Source organism: Pipistrellus hanaki, assembly GCF_964339955.1.
Source record: "Pipistrellus hanaki genome assembly, chromosome: 10".
Lineage (NCBI taxonomy): Eukaryota > Metazoa > Chordata > Mammalia > Chiroptera > Vespertilionidae > Pipistrellus > Pipistrellus hanaki.
Genome location: NC_140512.1, coordinates 2,904,655 through 2,926,823, shown reverse-complemented (window position 1 = coordinate 2,926,823; position 22,169 = coordinate 2,904,655). Strand labels below are relative to the sequence as shown.

At 44.3% G+C, this 22,169-nt stretch overlaps 1 protein-coding gene across 1 annotated transcript in view; it reads right to left on the bottom strand.

The window, feature by feature from the left end:
• The window catches only part of IMMP2L (inner mitochondrial membrane peptidase subunit 2), a 353,997-nt gene that overhangs the window by 217,038 nt on the left and 114,790 nt on the right, over nt 1-22,169 (bottom strand). The gene's annotated exons all lie outside the window — the stretch shown is intronic.

Genomic DNA, 22,169 nt, shown 5'->3' with positions numbered 1-22,169 from the left:
CTAAAATTGTAGACTTTTCCTTTAAAATCTATTGAATTAATAGAAGTTTATAGGTTCAATTTTATGAAATTCTCCCTTTTACTTGCTTCAACCCAAAATAAAATGGCATGAATCAGATAATCCCAGAGTTCAATAACAAGCTTCTCAGACAAATTTAGAGGTAAAAACAAAATTAAGTGCAGTTCTCTATTACTATATTTAAGCACCAGAAAAACACAACTTAAAAAAATTGAAAATCATTGAATTGAAGTCCAAGCACACAATTCATTATTTAAGAGTCTTATATAGAAAACACGTGAATTTTACTTAGGAAAAAAAACAGCCAAGATCTTTTAGGGTTTTAGTCATATTTCCAAACAAAACAAAAAAAAACCATAGTCCTGCAAAATGAATGTATTTGTGTACAAAGGAAATATCCTGGAACAACAAAAACCACCTGAGGTAATGAGCTATATTCTTTATAGGCAAGCCGCTTGTCTCCACAGAGCCACCAGGTTTCCGCGTTAATTGCTGCTGTGCCTGTTCGTAACCAAATGTTTAACTTTTCGTACAGTAGCTTCCTGCGTGGCGTCAACATGCCACTGTCGAGGAAACGTTTCCAGTCCTGCAGGCACATCCATTCATTGGTCAACACCAGGCATTCGCCTTTGTGGTAGCACTGACAGTTCCTAATTAAACCCTGGCTGGTTTTCACTATGCAGAAAGTAATTGGCGTGATCTCTTTAAAATGAAAGGACCGGCTGTGTTAATTTAACCCAAGGAAACTATGATATTTGCTCATTCCGTGTGTCTCCCAAACATAAATTGTACAACCTGATGTATCGCTATCACGCGGTGGCTGGCATTAGAATTTATCAGCGAGACACGCTCATACATCATGAGATGTTTCAGCACCACGGACAGGGCTTTTTAGAGCCAGGCTATTTGTCAAAATATAGGAGCTGAAATATGACCTATTAGGATGCAGGGATTGCGTAGGTCAGCAAGAAGTTTCTCAGGGATCTTGTGTGCGTCCTTTAAACCTATCTGCATAAGGAACAATAACAAACTCAGCATAACACTGAGATTCCATTGCAAGCTGCATCTTCTTAGAAAAATTGTAACAAACAAGTGCACTGAATAGACACCGAATAATGGTCATTGGAATGAAGTATTTTGTTACAGCCAAATAAATACAGATGCCCAAAGCAGAACATGATGTATTTACCAGATTAAAATTTAATCTAAACTGCCAGTAAGAGAGGAAGGACATTTGTTTCAATAACAAGAATGGCATTTCATACTTCCTATGTTACCCTCTAAATCTCACATAAAATCAGCTAAGAACTGGTTAAAGTACTCAAAGTATAGAACAGAACGTATAATTTAGTGATACCATATGGCTATACCAGCAAACTTTAACTATAACAAAACTCTAAAGGTTATCCCCCATGAGTGCCAAATGAGTCTCTCATCTTGTCTGGAAGAAAACATTTTTTTTCTCACACAAAAAAATTTAAGAAATTATATATTTTCTAATTCAGATTTTCTGAAAACTAAGACTAAAAATGCATTAAAACAATATGGAGGGAAATGTGTTATTGTCAGCAGTGCCAAGAAATAATATGCTACCAATCAAATGCAGATCCTTTTGAACAGAAAAATAAGAAGAATCGCATGTATGGAACATAGATGAGTTTTTGATACTGATTTCAGTTCTTAAATTTTTATTTTATTTAAATAAAAAGTGTTAAGTGGAACTGCACATAAGCAAACACAAGCTTACAATTATAATTCCTTACTCTGCTCATTGAACTATCTTTTGTCTCCATTCAACAAATATTGACTGTACGTCTGTTAGTCCCTGGAAAAAGAGGAAGAGGATGGTCACACTTTTCACCATTATGGGGCTTATATTCTACCGAAGGACATTCTGCTTATATATCACTGTTTTCACAAATATGTCTTAACTATGTTACTTAAAGGAGTCCCAGATTCAAGCCATACTTCCAAAGAATCATAAAACTCAGAAAAATCATGGATTTTTTTTCTTGGTCTAAAATGTTTTACTTATCACAATATGCTGATATAGGAACTTCATTCAAATTGATTATTTATTCTGCACTACATTTAGAAACTAGCCAAATACCATCCTCACACTGCTTAAATCAAGAAGCATGTCTACTTGCCATAAACTATTTTTAGACACAGAAACATGGGTAACTATATATTTCCCCTACTTTAAACACAGAGATTGATCACCCAAGAAATACAAGTTAAACTCAACAAGGTAATCTAGCATTGACAAAATGTTAACATATTTTACAAAGAGAATCAATTTACTTTATCAATTCTTATGAAATCTTCCAACAACTATGAAGAAAATCCTTAAAACCCCATAGATAGGCTTTATTCATGAAAAATCAGAAGTGATATGTCAGTAAACCACAAAGCAAACAATAAAAACAACTAAGAGTTTGAAAGTATATGTTGCTACAGGGAAAACTCCAATAACATGTCCCCACAGCCATTACAAATATCGGGGGGGGGGGGGATCTCATTGTTTATGTCCCCATTAAGGCAACTCGGGCTTCCTACTAATGTTGACATTTGAGGACATGGGAAATAATGAAGAGGTATTATAGTGCGATGACATTTGATCCAGTCTCTCTCACTTTCTCCTCTTTTATTTTTTTACTCCCCCAAACAAATTATAATAAATAATTAATAGATTGCTTTTTGGAGTTGTTTAAGAAAATGGTTGTCATCGATATATTTACTGTATTGAACATCCCAAATGGTCATTTGGGGACACATCTAAACAGAACAACTACAACGATATTCGCATTTAGTCCTACAACCCCCACTTCTATTATACCATTTCACCCTGCCTAAGGCATTGCTAACCAGGTCCTTGCATGGGGGCTTATCAGTATTGTACCAGAGAGAAAGGTCATGTCTAGAATCAAAATACTACACGCGGTATCATGGAGTTCTGGGAAAAGAAAGAAAAGGTGCCTGGCAACACAACTATGGCTGCTTTTGTGTGTTCCTTTGAACAGTGAGGACGTGGTGCACAGTTAAGCTGACCACCAGCATGGTTTATTTTATACACTGAAGCTGGGGGAAAATGAGAACACTATTTGTAGACACGAATAAAATGACAAAAGCAGAGTTAGTTCTAGTAGCCATAATCCATATAACCAACCCTTAAGAATAAAGTATTAAAAGGTACTAGGACTAAACACCTCTCAGAGGGTAGAAAGCTTGCTTAACATGACAAAATCGGATTTTTAGATGAATTCCTTATAAATTTCTCAGCCAGAATGTCCATTGATAGACGGCATGGTTTTCAGCTGGGAATGTGTCCTAGAGTTTCCTTTAAAGCAGTGTTTCCCAAACTTCTCTCGTGATGAGAATCACCTGGTGGAGTTGTTGAATTACAGATTCCTGAATCCCAACTAAGAAGTGCTAAACTAGAATTTTTGGGAACATATAGGTAAAATTGTATAGTTAACTACTAAGCTTGTAAACGTAAGCCAATAGGATTCAGGAATCTGTATTTTAACAACTCCACCAGGTGATTCTCATCACGAGAGAAGTTTGGGAAACACTGCTTTAAAGGAAGGGGCAGGAGATGACTGTAGTTCGCTAGGGCTGCTAGAAGGGACCACATAGCCTTTCTCCCAGGCCGCTGTCTCTCCAGATCTCCCTCCCTTCTTCGAATTAAAGACACCATTCATTGGACTAATGCCAATGTGGCCTCTTCTTAATTTGACTACATCTGTAAAGACCGTATTCCTTTTCTTTTTTAAAAAATATATTTTACTGATTTTTTACAGAGAGGAAGAAAGAGGGATAGAGAGTCAGAAGCATCGATGAGCACACCCCTTACTGGGGATGTGCCCACAACCAAGGTACATGCCCTTGACCCTTGACCGGAATCGAACCTGGGACCTTTCAGTCCGCAGGCCAACACTCTATCCACTGAGCCAAACCGGTCTTGGCAAGACCCTATTTCAAAATGAGGCCAGCTTCACAGGATTTGGGTTAGAACCTGACTGTCTTTCTGGGGACACAACTCAACCTTGTACCAGCAGAGAGAAAGGAATAAATCGAGGGCACAAGAGAGAGTCTGGTCAGGTTGGAACACAGCAAAGTGGCTCAATGCAGCTTCTCAAGGCCACAGTCTGTGGAAGGCAGGGCTTTCCAGTCCCTCCCCCTCCGTTCTCTGGCAGTGTGTACAGGGGTTTGACAAAGATGCAAACAAAAAAATTAAAATCAATTCCCAAGAAGGATGCATGCTCTAGCAAATGTATACTTAAGCATCATGCTGGAAGAGCCATTTAGATGCCTTGAAAAGATGTTTCCTTTTGTTTGAAGTAAAGAAGTTTTTAAATCGGTGTTTACTTACTGCCAATGATTCATTTCACCATTTCCTAATCATGGCAACAACAAAAAAAAATGATCAGCCAGAATTACAATATAATTTTCCATCATGCAAAACAAGGCTTACCCAAAACACTGCCAAAACGCTTCATATACTTAGGAAGATCAGTTTTCCCATTTCACACTTTCAGGCCGCATTTCTCAGCATAAGAAAAGGCACATGTAATCAAGCTTGATAAGCCAGGAAGCCGAGCAAATGAGAGCAAGAAAAACGATTTGATTTGAGGGTTGAAGATATTAAATTACCACCTTAGTGCTTTGAATGCGAAAAGCACTTCCATTTCTTAAAACCAAGTAGCATTCCAAAGCTTTCCCAGAGAAGGAGAGAAATCAGCATAGAGTGTTGGAAGGACCTTTCACGTGACTGAGCTGAGAAATGAGACTTTAAAAGTCGCACTGGGGAATACAGAGGCAATCCCGCTCCTTGGTGGAAAGGTACTCAGTGCAAAACGGTGCCTGCCTATTCTCTCCACAGATTTGCTGAGCGTGGATGCTGCCGGGAGCGGGAGTAACCCGAGGCCTTTGCTCTCGGGGACGAAACAAGAGCCTCCGCCACAGGCTCTCCTCTGCCGTCTGCTCAGCACCCGCTCAACCAGGGCAACCATGTCACGAAGACATAACCAAAGGCACTGGCCCTGTCCAGCGGCTGGGCATCCTGCCGGCGCGGACTCTCGGGGGCCCTACAGGAACCCCGGGGCCACAGACCCACAGGCGGGAGGAAACTATGCGCCCTGGTGTTCAGCTGCGGCGGCTACGTTTTAGGACGCGGGCCACACACGGGCGGGCAGAAGTAGGCCCGCAGTTGTGAGTCCACGAAACACAGCTTATTCTGGTATTGTTATGTATTAGTTGTTGTATTATTTATTTGTGTTCTGTAAGCCCACCTTTGTCCACCCCATAGAATTCATTGCTTCTTATGTAACAGCACAACCCATCTTAAATTTTTTCAAACATTTCCTTATTGTTGAAAATATTACAGATGCCCTCCCCGCCGCCACCACCTCCTTCACCCCATTCCACCCCCTCCCCAGGCCTTCACTGCCCTATTGTCTGTGCCTATGGGCTATGCATACATGCATACAAGTTCTTTGGTTAATCTAATAGCCCCCCACAAATAAACAATGACATTGTTTGTTCCAAGAAGCTGTAATTTACAGATAAAAACCCTGCAAAACTACTTACAATAAATTAGTGTGGTCTAGTGGGAAAAGTGGGGCATAGCTTAAAAATAAAAAGGTTAGAGGTAACGTTCTACTGACATACACTCCACTGCTTTTAATTCATTCGAAGTCATACTCAGTTTTTACAAACTGAAAAGTATAATTAGTAGCTTTGCCAATGAAGAATGTCAGAAAATAGGTGGTCAGCTTAGCATTTGTGCGCCTTCCAATAATATAACTTCCTTGTAAAAATCCTTTTAAGGAAATGAGAACCACCTGTACTAGGAAGGAAAAAATGTTAAAATATTAAAACTTAGTATAGCCTGGCCAGCATGGCTCAGTGGTTGAGCATCAACCTATGAACCAGGAGATCAAGATTCAATTCCAATCAGGGCACAGGCCCGGATTGCAGGCTCCATCCCCTAGTGTGGTGTGCAGGAGGCAACCGATCAGTGATTCTCTCATCATTGATGTATCTACCTCTCCCTCTTCCTTTCCTTTCTGAGATCAATAAAAATGTATATGTTTTAAAAATTATGATCCCTTAAATATCACAAAGACAGCTGAAAATACCAGATTGCTAAATATTTTTTAGTGAACATGTTTAAAATGATCTCCGTTGATCCCTTTATTTTAAATTCTGTTTGACTTTTGTTAGAATACGTGAGCAAACAAATACACATGATGTCCACTGGATGGCTAGTGTTTCACCAACAGAAGGGGATAACCTTGTGTTTCTGTCTATGCCCTATTTGCACTGTACAGTGCAGAACATTTTTTGGGACTGAGCTAATGAAAGACTAAATTAGGACACAATTTTACTGCTCTGGGAATCTCCATGGCACCATTACCCAGAGGCCAAATCCTAACTGATTCTAATAAACCAGAACAATGGCCAGAGGCTGGGCCAGGCTGCTCCTTCTTTGTCCGATGGTATTTACCAAGAAATTAAACCGTTAGGAGCTGCCCAGTACACCAGCACAAAGACGGACCAGATAGACGCCCCGCCTGCACCAGGTTAGAGAGTTATCTATGGCAGAAAACCTCTGCGAAGGGGAAAGAGATAAGGAATGAGGGAGCAATTAGGCGGCTTCCAGGCGTGTTCTGTGAAAACTCCAGATAACGGTGATTAACCTGAGCCGGACGCGCAGGTGAGTCCTCTTGACACAGAGGACATAAAATAGTGCCTGTTCTCTGTGAAAAAACAGCAATAAATCTCCTTTTCTAAAACAGAAGAAACAAACACCATTTTTCTTCTACTTAAAAGTTCTATTTTGAGCTAGAAAAAGAGAACACTTAATAAGGTGTATTCCACCTGCGAAAAATTGGTTCCCCTCACAGTTTCCCAGCTGGAGGAAAACCTGGGAGGTCTGTTCTCGGACCAGATAGCCTTATAGGGTTGGCGTCACAACGTCTTCATAAACTGAAACTCCAATTTCATTTTATAGCCATTTTGGTGCTTCCTATGATCTCATGTCCTGAACCCAGCTTACAATTCCAATTCAACATCCTACTTACGTTATTTTCGTGAGCACAATGAACAGGAGTGGTGGTGGGGGGAGAGCAGAAAAAAAAGAGGAGAGACATAGAGCAAGTTAGTCCCCCAAAAAGTGAGATACTAGAGACTAAAAGGCAAGGAAAGAACAAAGAAACAGACAACAGGACTGGGGCCAGGGACAGAGGGACAGAGGGACAGCGCCTTCTGTCCACGAGAAGTGCCTGCTTATTTGCCCTCATTAAATGTTGGCTCGTGTCTGTTATCACCTGCTCCCTCTACTGCTCTTTAGAAGACTGTGTGTTCCTGAGCCTGGGTGAGTCCTAACTGGATGTGGTTGACTTGCACACTCAATCTGCAGGGTTCTGATCTGCATGCAATCCAAACCAACAGCTACGTGCCTTTCAAAGGTACTATACTCCAGGGAGCATCCTGTATTTACCGTTCAACAAACTCCATACAGATCTGGAGCACAAATGAAGAGAAGCGAAGAAATATAATCAGACAGGGGTTCATTAGGTCAATAGGCCAAGTGCTTTGACCAGATGGCTTTCTGGAAATACCGGAATTCTCACAAATGTCATGGAGTGTGAGAACTGAAGACAGGTCCATCTGCCTAAAGGAACTGCTGCTCCCCAATCATCCTACTGACAACTCCATGCTGTCCTCCCAACTATCAAGGCTGGTTGGCTTCTTGGGGGAAAAAAGTGTCCACTCTTCTCCTGAAAGAGTAGTTCTTTGTAGAGTAGTCCATGGCTGAGTGACAAAGCAGAGCAAAAATTAAAACTGTTGAGAGAGCTGCTAGAGATAGTCTCTTCTTGTCCACTATGCTTACAGTAGAGGAAGATACCTGGGTGATGAAACAGTGTAAGAATCATGGGATAGGATGCCTTTAATTGAAAAACACAAGACTAGTCGGTAGTAGGAGAGAACTAGCACTCAGATCTTCTGACAGTTAAATCAATGATCTCTACACTCAGCAACCAAAAATTTTAGCCTGGTCAGTGCTGGGAGAAAGCAAAAGAGAGACAACTAACAGTAACTCAGATATTTTTTCTGGTGTTAACACCACATTCCATACCTACACTAATACTTACAATCTTAGACATGATTTACTTACTAGAATTAACACTAGGGAGAATGAGAATTCAGTTCCCTCACACCCCTCCAGGTTTTCCCTCCCAATTGTTCCTCAAATATAATTTTACCACAACTTTCTGTTAAATCAGCATTCACATAGACATTATTATGATTAATTACAGCAGAACCACATGTATACAATGACTATCATTGCAATTTGTCTCCTGTACAATATTGTATTCCCTACAGGTTATCACTGCCTTATTCTTTTTTTACTTTCCTAATTTTTCTCTGTTCCTAAAACAATCCATGCCCAGATTCTCCACACAACTAAAACGATGTGCTAACATCCCTGGGTTAATACATTATGCTTCCCCTGCTCTCTTCGTCACTGTGGGATGGGGTTTTCTTTTTGTTCCTTATTGGTATTTTAGTGACATTTCAAGGAGAGAAGATAAACACATTTGTTCAATCAACCATATTGAACAAAGAGCTCAAGATTGATGCTTAATATCTGTGTGCACTATTGAAACATTACCAGATGTTAACAAATGCCAAAAGTCATAAAACACAGAGTGTCATCACAAGGAGCAGGTATGGAAGAATTTGTCCATTACAAATGCATTCTGAGTGTTGAGAAAAATAACCTCAACAGATAAGCCAGAGTTTTCCTATTTTTCCCCCTGAGTAAAGGGCGTGGATTTTAGTTTAATATAAATCTACCTCATCATCTCTAAAATTTAGATTAAATTTCTTTAAACTTTAATGTGCATGTGAGTCATCTGGGGAGCTTGTTAAACCAGAGATTATGATGAAGTCTTCAGTTTCTAACAAGCCCCTGGATGGTACCATGATTCTGGCCTAAGAACTAGAATTGAGTCGTAAGGCTTCAGAAAATTTTGTTTAACCTTGTGATAAGCAGGATAAAAACTAGGGAAAACTACCCTTGGCACATACCTTAAATTTCCCAGTTCCTGACTATGGGCACAAGTTCCTTGCTAGAGGAAGCAAAATACTGCCCGAAGGAGAAGGAACAGGAATTGCAGGTTAGTACTCTACAAACGATCGTGGTCAGCAGGAGAATAGTCACGCTTGACCAGCTCCTCTGTACCAAATCAGCTGTCAATGAAAAGGTCACAGGGATGGAGGGATTGAACAAAACAGAGAAGGAACTCATGGGCAGGGACAACAGTGTGGTGATTGAGAGGGAAGGTGGAGAGAGAAGATATGAGGAGGATTACCGGTGATGGAAATAAAATAAACAAATAACAAAAAGTTAAAAAATAAAATAAAATACCAACATTTGAAACCATAATGAATGAATGAATGAATGGAGTATTACGGAGCTGCATGACATATATGCTCCAATGCTTCAATCTGACACCAGTCCCAGCTAGCATTTTGCAATATTTCAATTCAGATGCTGACCACTGGCCATTAGCACAGACCCCACAAGTGAAGAGCTCAGCACCCCTCCGCCAAGACCACACTCGCTTCGGAAGCCCAGCGGTCAGAAGAGGAGGCACCAGCCAAGTCACCTGCATCTCTGACCAAATAGCGACAAACTGGGGGCTTCTGATAACCACCATCCCGTCTGTCATTCTCTGACCCACCGAACTCAGGAAAGTGCTATACTTGCCCTGACAGCTGTAGGATAAAAAATACAAACCACACACCCACATGAAGAGACCCATGTGGCCAGCGAGGTCTCCAGGGATTGCAAATAGTACTTTCCTTCCCTTCCCTGTGCTCACCAGCCAGGAAGCCCCGCGGAGCTCCAGTGCCCAGGGTTCCCAGGGATTCGGGTCCTGGACTGAATTCACTCTCCACCCGCCACCCCTCCTCGGAGGTCAGGCTCTTCCATGACTCAAACACCCGACACGCTGACCACATGGTTGGTCATTCCAGCTGCACCAGCCTGCGCCCTGATGCTATTCAGGGGCCCACCAACCACCTTCCTGACAGACTCAGGTGTGACCCAAGGAGCTCGGGAACAAAAGACACTCACACCCATACTTGTGGAGACAAAGTCCTTACCATCCCAAACAGACTGCATCTATTCTATTGGGTAAATTCCACTGCTTTCTCTATTACCTGAATTAAAAAAAATCAATGCATTCTTATTGGCATGAGTCACGGGAGAAAATAAGAAGATGATCAAATTCATAAAATAAAGAAAACTAAAGAGTAGGCTGACTTCTGACTAACTGGCACAATACATGTCACACATCCCTGCATCTCACCGAGTCTTAATTTTCTCTCTGGTAGCAGAAAGGGATTGGATGGGATGATCCCCCTCGCGCTTTCTGACTTCAATATTCGATAATTCTATGGCTTTTCAAAATCTGCTTATTCGTTTGCCTAATCAGGGGGTGCTTCTTGTCAGTGGTCAAAAGGACCACTCCCTGGATTGGTCAAAAGGAGAGCTTCCTCCAACACACCTGGGGTGTGTGTAGTGTAAACACCACACTAGTCACACCAAATGATAAAAATGGGGGGAAAGGAGGTACGGCCATAATACCAATCTGTCCTGAGCAAGCTACACATGAACTCAATCTATTAATTAATTATGCAGAGTTAGAAACACATTGACTGTCATTTTCTAGGATGTTATTGCAGACATTATAGGTTTGGAGTCCAATCCAAATTCCATACCCATCTGTGTATCCAGGAAAGCAAAGCAACACAGGAATATTTAATCTACCATAAATTAGGAACGCAAAATAGGACAGAGCCCTCTGAGCTTAATTATCCACTATCTTTCATCTGTCTTTCTCATCCCAGCTCTACTAATTGTCATTTGAACAGCCAATAGCTTGTTATTTGAACTAAGAAGCTGGTGTATTGTCTCTGGTATCAGACGCATGGCCAAGCTGTCCGCATGACTCCCATAACGCGGTCATTTCACACACAGGCTGAGGGAATAGAAAGGGCACAATATTCTAGGTTCGTCCGGGACTTTTCCTTCCTGAACAGGACAGGCAGTCACTGTAACGAACATCCATTGTGAGCTTGAAAGGACTCGGCTAGAAAATAACTCACATAACACAGAGGTTTGCAATGTCATTAACGGAGACTGAGAAACTGGGCCAGCCCGCGAGAGCAAAACCACAGAGGTCGCGCGTGTTAATGAGAAAAGAGCGTTGATTAGCTTGCGATTTGAAATATAAAGTGCTTCCCCCTCAATGGCTGACAATGGAACCGTATCCCCGCACCTGAGAACAGGAGAAGGCGGTGCCCTCAATTAGTTGAACAACTGTCACCGTCCCAAAGCTTTTGTTGACAGTGAAAGGTATGGCTCCGCCGTTATTGGTAAACTAGTGACCTGTTGCAGGAATATTCCTGCAAGACTTCTGGCCCGCCACCGCCACCTCTCCATCCCCCCACCTCTCCTGCTGTGGCGGCAGGGTAAGGCTGGGCGGGGCAGGCAGGGTGTGTCCCGCCCATCCCACCCGCCCCACCATGCCACGGCCTGCCTCCACTGCTGCGCACCTTGCCCACACGCCGGACCCACCGAGCCTGCTGCCACCGCCTCTGGGGCCACATGCTCCACTTCTGCATGCCCCAGCCTTCTTGATCCCAGGTGGGGGGCATGCGTGAGGCGGCCAGTTGATGATTCTCTCTCATGAATGTTTCTCTTTTCCTCTCCCTTCCTCTCTGAAATCAATAAAAAGGTATTTTTTAAAAATCATTTTTTCATTGAATGACTACTTCTATCCATTCAGCATGAATTCCTGCCTTCTGCGTATCTTTCCTCCCAACTGCACCCCTCCACCCCCCACCCCCACCCCCAGGTCCAATGTAGTTAGGCGGAGCAGAAACAAAAGCACGTTTCCCAGCACTCATTCTCCTGCTTTGAACTGGAAACCGCCTTGCAGACCGTCTTCATGTCCCGTCAGATCACTCCCCGGTCGGACTCCTGCTAACGAGGCCGTGTGCACCCCTGCTCTCGCTTTCTGTGGGAAAGGAACGGCTCCCCACTCATTTCTCAGGACAATGACGCATTCATCACCTAATCTTGTTTCTCCGTCTATTAAAAGTGAATCCCTTTGCCCTGTTGTGCCACATTCAACAGTCGGCCTGAAAGGTATTAAAAGTGAAATGAATGCTTCTCTGAAATACCTTTCATGGACGTTCCTAAGACCCGACTGCCTCATCCTTTCTGACTTCCCTGCACTGACTGGCCAGCCACTCATTTCTCACTTAGATTTTTAAAGTCCCGTGAGAAACGTACGCCATGGGGGGTGGCTGTTACATGCATGATGACCCACCAGGGACACATTGTTTAGGAAAGATTATAAGCATCACATCAGCCAAGAGAATTTTATTTTTAAAACACGATAAGAAAACGAAAATCAAGAAAGCCCACACTTCAACATTGAAAAAACAAAACGGTTTTTGTCACTGACGTTGCTAGACCTAACTTTTGGATGAATTGCAGAGAGGAGAGAAATGGTGTGGGTGGGCCAATACAGGTTACAGTATCTACACTGTGTGGCCAGATTATTATGATCTCCGAATGCATAATAATCTGGCCACTCAGTGTGTGTGTATATATATATATATATATATATATATATATATATATATATAAAATCTCCCAATGCATGAATTTGTGCATGGGTGGGGTCCGGCCAGCCTGGCCAGGGGGACATGGGCAGTTGGCTGGCCTGCCTACTTGTCACACTCCTGGTTGAGGGGACAGTTTTCATATTAGCCTTTTATTATATAGGATTATATAGGATATACACTGAGTGGCCAGATTATTATGTGTTCAGAGATCATAATAATGTGGCCACTCAGTGTACATGCAGGGATTTTAATTGGAATGTGGAGCCTCAGAGCTCTGAGCCTTAATTGCTGTAAACTAGGGATTATCGGTAAACTCCTTAGTAGCAATTCCAGCTCACCGTCACTCGGGAGACTGCTGGGACAGAAAACCACTGAGCCAGTCATTATGGAAAGTCTGCTGGGTAGAGGCACATTCAGAGCTGTGTGGGCCAGAACACTGCCCCTCCGCTCTTCCAGGACCGCGTGGCGTTTCTGCTTCTGGTTGGCTTGGAGAGTGTGTCTGTGAAACACTTCCTCATGTAGCAGCGCAGTCCTCAGCCTGCGTCCTTCCTGTGGGGATGGCGACACCTGCCCTGGGGACCAGGGAGGCTGAGACGCTGGATCTTACCTTGGGCTCTGGCCCGCTCTCCAGGGAGTATAAGAGCCCTGGACCTGCGGGCCCGCTGGGAACCCAGGGGCTGAGGACTACCCTCTCTCACAGGCACGGTGTTCAGACCTGTTCCTCGTAGGCTTCATCCTTCTGGGAAGGCCTGTGAGTTTGCTAAGTAAATGGACATCTGTAATGAGCCACCTGCGCTTTCTTCCGACAGCCCCTGGGCCAAGGGAAAAGCTTTGTGCTCGGACTCTGTCTCTGTCTGCCTCCACATACATAACTGTGTACAGGTTCATGTCAAGGATTATCCGTGGGCACCATTCTCTTGTGTATTGCCTACAAAGGGGACGACAAAGCATGGTGACCATTTCCTGGGGTGTAGCCATCATTAACTTACCTGGAAGACAAACACATATAGACTGGCTGTTTCCTATTAATGTTTTTGTTTCTTTTTAATGTAAATAAGATGCTGATCTTTGTACCCTCCGAAGACCTGGCACACAGTGGGGAAAGTCTAAGTCCTAGAGGGCAGGGCAGGGATGTGCTTTCTGAACAATGAGGAGGGAGCTTTAAGAAACTCCCAGGAATTGGACTGGAATCTTTCTCTCATTGCCAAGGGCTGAGGCCCCCCAGCTGCCAGGGATGGAAATGGAAGTCCAAAGACCACACACTGGGCTGAGGCCTCTGGCTTCTGAAATCACACTGACCTTGATTTACTCCGACTATAGAAGTAGCTCAGATCCCTTCTGCACAACGTTTGAAAAGCATTTATAATAATTCCAAACAAGAAAAAGATTAAGAACACTCCTGTGGCCTAGAGAGAACATAGCCAATATTAAGACTAAATAATTAAGATGTATTTGGGGCAAAGTGTTTTCTCACATAAAACTGACATCATGCAGGATATATTTATGGGTACCTTTTCATTTTACTTAGTGTTACATTATATCTATGACTTTTTAAAGTGGATGAGGTTTCCAACTTCTTGCCATTTAGAAACAAATGCAATATAAACATTATTTACAAAAACCTTTGTACACATCTTTGACTATTTCTATAAAATGAATGTATAGGTGTCAATATTAGCCTTAATGACATCCCTAAACACCTGTCTGGAAAACTGCAACCATTAGACTCCCCAATGGGAGAGCATTTCATCTTAAAAAGAGAAGCCCATTTGCAATAAAGTTTAGAAGACAAAATCATCATATCAAATTTTGCACATAAAAAATATTCTAATTTTTTAAAAAAATATTTTCACCCAGCCAGTGTGCCTCAGTGACTCCATGAACCAGGAAGTCATGGTTCAATTTCCAGTCAGGGCACAGGCCCGGGTTGCAGGCTCAATCCCCAGTGTGGGGCGTGCAGGAGGCAGCCCACCAATGGTTCTCATCATTGATGTTTCTATCTCCCTCTCCTTTCCGCTCTGAAATCAATCAATATATATATTTTAAAAATAACATTACTGCATTTTTTTTCACATCAAAGAAAATATATTCCATTATTTTCAACTCTTTCAAGTAGTCTAATGATGGGTCGATAGATAGACACACACTCTCTCTCTCCATACAACGCTGCATACAAAATAACCCAACACCGATGACAGACAGCCCCCACACGATGCATGAGGGGTTTTTAATTGTGCAACATAATCCATTTAGTCCATTAAGACTAAACACTATTCGCCTCACACAGGGAGTAGGGGCGATTAAGCTTGGAGGTGGTTATGTGCTGTTACAATTGCTGAGTATAATTTTAGAATGAAACACTGTTATAAAATGCAAATTCAACTTCCATCCAAAATGCGAATTTTTCACACGGCACTGCCTGCAGTTATTGAGGCCCTGCCACAGTCACGGGTGCTGTCCAACATGCTACCATACTGTGTCCAAACAGGTAAGAAGCCATACTGTACACATCTTCCCCAAGATCCACTCACACATATGCCATCCGGTAATGGGTAACAGACAGAACTGTGTATTCCAGTTTCCTAGAATTTTCAAACCGAAGAACAAAGACGTTCCTTTAGAGGAGAATGTAAGAAGTGTAACGTGGGTCACACTCGTCAGCCCAGGGACAAGACAAAACCTCATCTGAAATCGGAGACGGTCTAACCTTTCTCCACCAGATGTTTTATAGATCCACCTGAGTGCATTCCTGTCAATAAAACGAGCATGACCGAGATTAAACGGAGACTCTAATCTTCCTTAATAAGCGTATGCTAACCATCCAGATACTCACTCCTCTGAGCCTCATAAATGCACTGTTAGAAATTCTAAATGTGGTCACATATTATGCATTAGCAGTTGGAAGAGAGAGAAAAAAAAAAAAACACCTCATTTTACAAATCATTTCCTCAGGCAGGAAACAAGGCCTCTTTCTTTGTTAACCTGGGTGAGTTTTGACCCCCAGGAGACTCAGCTACTCAGCTGAGAAATCAAGGCAACTTCCAGAGCCGGAACGTGGATGGGACGCTGACCGGTGGACTGGCCAGGAGGGAAAGGCCACCGAGAACAGAGCCGTTGGCTCTGCAGCATCCCTCCCAGGCGGCCTCGGCGGGGGCCACGGCCCAGGAGCTGCAGGCGCACCAAGGCGGGGCCGTGTGGCTGGAAGGAAGGCTGAGGCCAGAAGAGGAGCCGTGAGACGGGAGTTTCCCAGACACAGGTAAGCGCTGAGGCCTGTGGTCACTTTCAGAGACACCGACAGCTCAGGGACTGACAGGGAGGTTATCGCTATCCGCAGACAGAGAGGCAGAGAACGCACACAGCCCCAGCCATGACACCACTCCGCACCTGCCATGCTGCTGGCATGGAGGCCACCAAGCTCTGAGGCCCCCAGCGCCCAGGTATCTGTTGCCCATGGCGGTTTCCTGGTACTTGGGAAGATTCTTAAAACCAGACTGTGACACACCATCCAGGATACGAAGGGACGGGGATTTTGCCCTATAACTAGCTGTTCTGAACAGCTCCTGTCCCCAAGAAAGCAAGAGAGGTTTCCACCACGTGTTTGACTATATTTCATGGGCCCGTGTTGGCCTCTGGAATTGGTATAAAAATGCAAAAGGTATCTAAGTGTAAAGAAATAAATGAAAGCAACCTTTTACATGAACACTTAGACAGCCCTTTTCTGAAAAGAAAGGTGTGTCTTTAAAACACACATACACACACACACACACATACACACACACACACACAACCACATGGTTCACGTTGAATCAAAATTACTGTGTGTTACATGTTCCCGGGAGGCATGTTCACTATTGTCCCTCCCAGAAATGACCGGGAACGCACATGGCCACGGGGTCTTTGGGCTGACCCCCCCGGGGGGAGCGGAGGAGGGCTGTACAGACAGAGGCCCTCCTTCTGCTTCGGAAGGGACTTGGAAACCCCTGACCTCCAGGGAAGTGACATTTGAGTCTCCTCGTGTTATAAATAGCACAGCCAGTGTTTAAATATTTGTCTTTGAAATCTGGAGGGGCAGCAAGAATGGCGAAGGCACGACCCAGGAGCCTAAGTCGCTGCAGGCTCTCTGGCCTCCATGTCCGGGTTCCCGGCTGCGCTGCCTCAGGAGGGAACTCGGTCAGTCTAACCTTTATGGGAACACACTGCCCTGGCTTCCGCTGTTCAAAGGCTATCATCCTCGTGTTTATAACCATAAAAACCTGGGGAAAGGCTCAGATCCTGAAGGCAGCGTACCTGCGTCCTGAGCAGGCCCAGTTTGCTGAGCACCTACCTTAAGATGCTCCTTAGACAGGGAGGAACATGGACACATTTTCTCCTCAGTCACAGTCTCGCTGCTTCAAAACATATCAGGCAGCGTTTTCCAAAAGCAGAGAGAGATGTAACTTAAAAAGTATGAACTCAAGAATTAAAAATAAGGTTAAGGGCCAAGTAACAAAGTAAGGTGAAGGGTGGGACCTGGAACAAAACATCTGTGGTTCGGAGGGAAGAATGAGTGGAGTAGTGTGGGCTTAATGGAACCAGGGCCCAGGCACTGGGTCATTTCTCCGCCTCAACAGACACCAGGGCTAATGTCAATCAAAGTAATGCATGCCCACCATCCACACCCGGGAGAATTTCTTCGGCGGGGTGAGCACAACTGTTGTTGAGACCATAGTTTGAAGACAAAGAAATCATACACATCACATGCCCAGGGGTATACAAGGGAAGAAGATTTTTGTAAGATGAGGAGTCCGCCATTGGAGAAAGGAGAGGAATCTTAGCAGCTCTGGTTATCACTGACTATTAGCCCTGCGTACGAATTCGTGCACCAGTAGCTCTCTGAGAGGCCTGGCTGCTCCGTTCCCACTTCCCAGAGGCTCTCTGCAGCCCAGAGGCCCATCCGCACCCTGGCCTGGCCAGAGGCCTATCTGCAGCTGGACTTGAAATGCTTGCCTTGTAACCATGGCGATGTAGCCAACATTCCACCAGGCTGATCACGCTGCCTGCTCTCAGCAGCCGCCTGCCCCCCACCCCCACCCAGAACTGGGGGACTCTGGCAGGGCTGAGAGGGCTGGGTGCCACCATCTTTTACTATGGGTGCTGCCATGCTTTGTGATGGAGTGATGGTTAATTTGCATATTACCCTTTTACTGGATAGGCTACTGGATTCCATGTTGAACTTAACCTACAAGGATGCCATCTCTCCTCTCTGTCCCTATTGCATCCACGTGGAGTCGTACATGGTATAGCGGGGAAGTGTTTTTCAAAGGCAACATGCCATTGTGTTCATCAGAATCAGCCTGAAAACACACGACCCAATGGCAGGGCACACGGGGTGAAATGGGGAAGAACCCCCTCGGTGACGGTCCATGTGCATAAAGGAGCTCCTGCTTTCTGCATGGCGAGGAGGGAAGATACCAGATGCTGCACGCAGAGGAGCAAGGCACGCAGCCAATAGGAGTCCCAGCGAAGCATCACTGGGAGCTCAGGCCGTAAAGGCCGCGGGAGACAGGTCACTGCGGGAACGCGTTCTCTGCGAGCATTCCCCAGGACGCTGGAGCAGCGAGACTTTTAATAACCTCAGCCTTCTCCAGATGGAACTCGCCAGGTGACGGTGTCTCAGAGCGCCAGGGGTGGAGTGCAGCCATAGAGTAAATGGGAGTAAGAAGAGTCAATGGCTTATCCATTGCGGAGCATCGCTATGGTGAAATTGCAGATCAAACGTAGAGCAAGGAGCTTAGAAGATTGTTATAACATCTAAGAGAGCCACGAGGAATAATCAGCCTTTCTCTGTTATGACCTTCTCATCGCCAAAGCTTCAAACGATTCTAAAAATACCTACCCTGTGGTGATGCTAAACAGACGAAGCTAACAGTCTTAACCCTCTCTTAGATCGAATCCTAAAACCAACTTTGCATAAACATTAGCCTCCCCTGGGCATCCAGGTGTGTGGACCTCCACCCTTCATTTCTCCCTAGCTGCCTCATAGAAAGGGAAACCACACGAGCACAGGCACACGCACACGCACACGCACATGCACACGCACAAGCACACGCACACACTCATGTGAGAAGATTGTTTTAAAATCTCAGGATCCAGCCTCAGTCTCATTATAGGAATGTGATGATCAACCGCCTGTGAGCACATACACTTATAAGAATCCCGTCTCACAACTTAACAACCTGCTGTCTCAGTCCTTGCACATAACCTCATTGATCCTTACCCATGGGACAGGCGGTTGGGTAGCACAGACTGGGAAACTGAGGCAGACGGGGTTTAATGACTTCCTTCCGGGGGAGGGACAAAACCTTGACTTCTCACTCCCCATCCGATGCATGTCCCCATGGGTACACAAAGCTGCAATCAGAGCCATCACCCATATGTTTGTCTTATGTTTTGTTTTTGAAGCTCCTAACTCACCCATCGCAGAAACGCAGAGCTGGTTTCCAAGTTCACGGAACTTGTAAGAAATAGATAGCCTAAATCCGTCGGCTATCGTTTGCTTATTTTTAAATCTCACTATTCCATTCTCCCTGCCTCAGAAAATTCTATTACCATATGAAAATCTATTGACTCCAGTAAAACAATTATTGGGGGGGAAAGACAACGTAGTCCCATAAAGCGTGTGACTGTCAACAAATGCAATTCATTCCTGGCACAGATGCGCACATGCAAATTGCTGAGCCAGAAGCTGAAAGACATTCTGAAATCAATGGCTGCTGAGAAATACAAAGGCAGGGAAAGTATGCATATGGAGAGCTTAGAATTGGAACAATTCCTCTAAGTGGGCTAGACTTTCCAATAAAAAGTAAAAAGCCTACAAATCAGGGCTAGATAACACCCCTGGTGAAATGCGAGGCGTACAGCAGCCACGGAATGGTTTCTTCCTGCCATTCGGAGCCTTTACATCTTATGGAAGCGAAGACTCGGCTCTGTTAGACTGAAAGCAGGCATTTAGAAATGTATCTGAAATAAGTAAAACTCAAAACAAACTACTGCCTTCCTGTCTCACAGCTCCCTAGGAATCACTTGCCCCCATGTCTGGCTCACTCAGTATGAGAACCAGCAGAAGGTCAAGGGCAAATTGTACTGAAGCAGCCAACGCTTTCCCTACCCTGACTTAGCCCGTCCCCACCAAGACCTTTCCTCACCACCCAGAGGAGCCCGAGGAGCCAGACGACCCCGACTGGTGGCTCAGGGGGAGCTGAGGCGACACTGGTATGCTTGGCCTCTGACACAAACATAAAATAAAATAAATACAATAATTTAAATCGAATGAATAAGCTAAATTAGAGCAAGCCTGCGTTTGAAGCCACCACTCATCGTTAAGAGATTAAAAATGTCACCTAAACAGGCAATAGGATCAGAAACGTTCCTACTTTTGAATTTTAAAACTTAAACTTAAAGTCCAATGTTCACTCAGAAGAGATCATGCGCACACACCCCAATTCCCCGCGTGCATTTACCGGGGCCTTCACTTCCTTCTCCTGTGAAAGTGGGGTCACATGACAATCGAGGAGCTAAAGAGTCACCTAATACCATGATTGGGCCGTCAGCAGAGCATGCGGATTCCGTTCCACTTACCACTGCCAGTGAGCGAGGGACAGCGACACTCTTGCGAGAACCTCTTCCCCGTGAGTCACAGAACCACATTAGGAAATTGTGCTGAAGTGAAATGGACTAATTATTTTTCAACTCAATTATGCACACCTATTGATACTGCCTCTAATTTTCCTTCTTCATTTTGGCTGCTTTATACAGAATATGTGCCTCACTTATAAATTAAAGAGAAATGTTTAACACATTGTACATTAGCTTCCTCTATTTCCAGGTTAGAAAAGTGCTGTACTGTAAAGTTACATCCAGCACATCACAATAACGTATATTATAATGCTTGGCTGACGCCATTTGAAAAGAGGAAAGCATCTTTAGCTGTTACCACCACCACATAGTATCCCATTAGCTCCATGCTATCTATTATTCCACTGTGACTGTATTATCTTAGCATTATTATCACTATATGTAGACCTATTTAAATATAATTAGGAGTATGCATTACCCAATGCCCTTACTACCATATTACGTTCATTGCTAGTAGGCAATTTGCACATGTGTCTAAGGCCCACATAATGAGATTGGCTTAGGGTCACGGAGCCCAGTCCCCCGGCGGAGGTGGGCTGAAGAATAATAAGTAAGGCAGTATCTTCCTGGGTTTTCCAAAGTAAGTACGGATAATATGTCCCCTGCACACGTTCTACGGCTCTAATGACCATTTCTCTACCAGCGCCCCCTTCTCACTATTCTGATGTTTTCTTATTTATTTATTTTCTAGAGGCCCATTGCATGGAGACTCATGCGCGAATACGCCTTCCTTCCCCTGGCTTTGCTCCCTGCTGCTGGGGAGCCTGCAAGTCCTCACTCCCGGTGGGAACACCATTCCTATAGCTCCCTCCGCCCCCCACCCTCCCTCTCATAGCAAGCATCCTGTCCAGCTGCTCTGCGCCTGCATATGCAAATTAACTCGCCATCTTTGGCAGATTAATTTGCATACTCACTCCTGATTGGCTGTGGGCGTAGTGGATGTATGGTCCATTTACATGTTTGTCTATTTTTAGGTAAGATGCTACAAGAATGTAAACTCTGTGGGAGTCTCTGTCTGTTCATCATTACCTAAATACTGCCTGAGACATCATAAGTGTCAATGACTAAATGTGATCAATGCATGGATCCTGTGTTTAAACACCTGAAAAGCTGGCACAGTGATGGTTTGAAAAGGAGACAGGGAGGAGCTAACACATCTGTGGGGGACCCCAGCTTCACCCCCAGGCTAAGGCTCCACATCCGCAGCTTCTACTGGACAGCACAGCAGTGAGTCCAAACCCAAAGGAAGGCTCTGCTACCCTTGAACTCACTGTTGAACTTGACAGTTTTGAATGTGGCTCCTGGGAGGAATGCAGAGGTTTTCTAAAATTCTAAGCAGATGGCCAGCTTGACCCAATCCAGCTTGTATGTCACAAACAGTAACAAAACATGGCTCAGGCCTTCCAGTGGCATGCTGAAAGCAAACCCGAGAGGCAAGAACACCGAGGATTCCTTATTGTGCCTTCCACATTCCCGATCACTTCTCATAGCTGAAACCAATAGCCAGCAACGTTGTAGCTAGCACATCTGTCCCTTTTGATATGCTCAGGCACTGCTTACATATAGAGCATGTCATGAGTAAAATTATTTGGATTCAAAAGCTTTAAGAATGGCCCGGCGAGCATGGCTCAGTGGTTGAGTGTCGACCTAGGAACCAGGAGGTCATGGTTCAATTCCTGGTCAGTGCAGATGCCTGGGTTGTGGGCTTGATCCCCAGTGTGGGGTGTGCAGGAGGCAGCAGGTCAATGTTTCTCTCATCA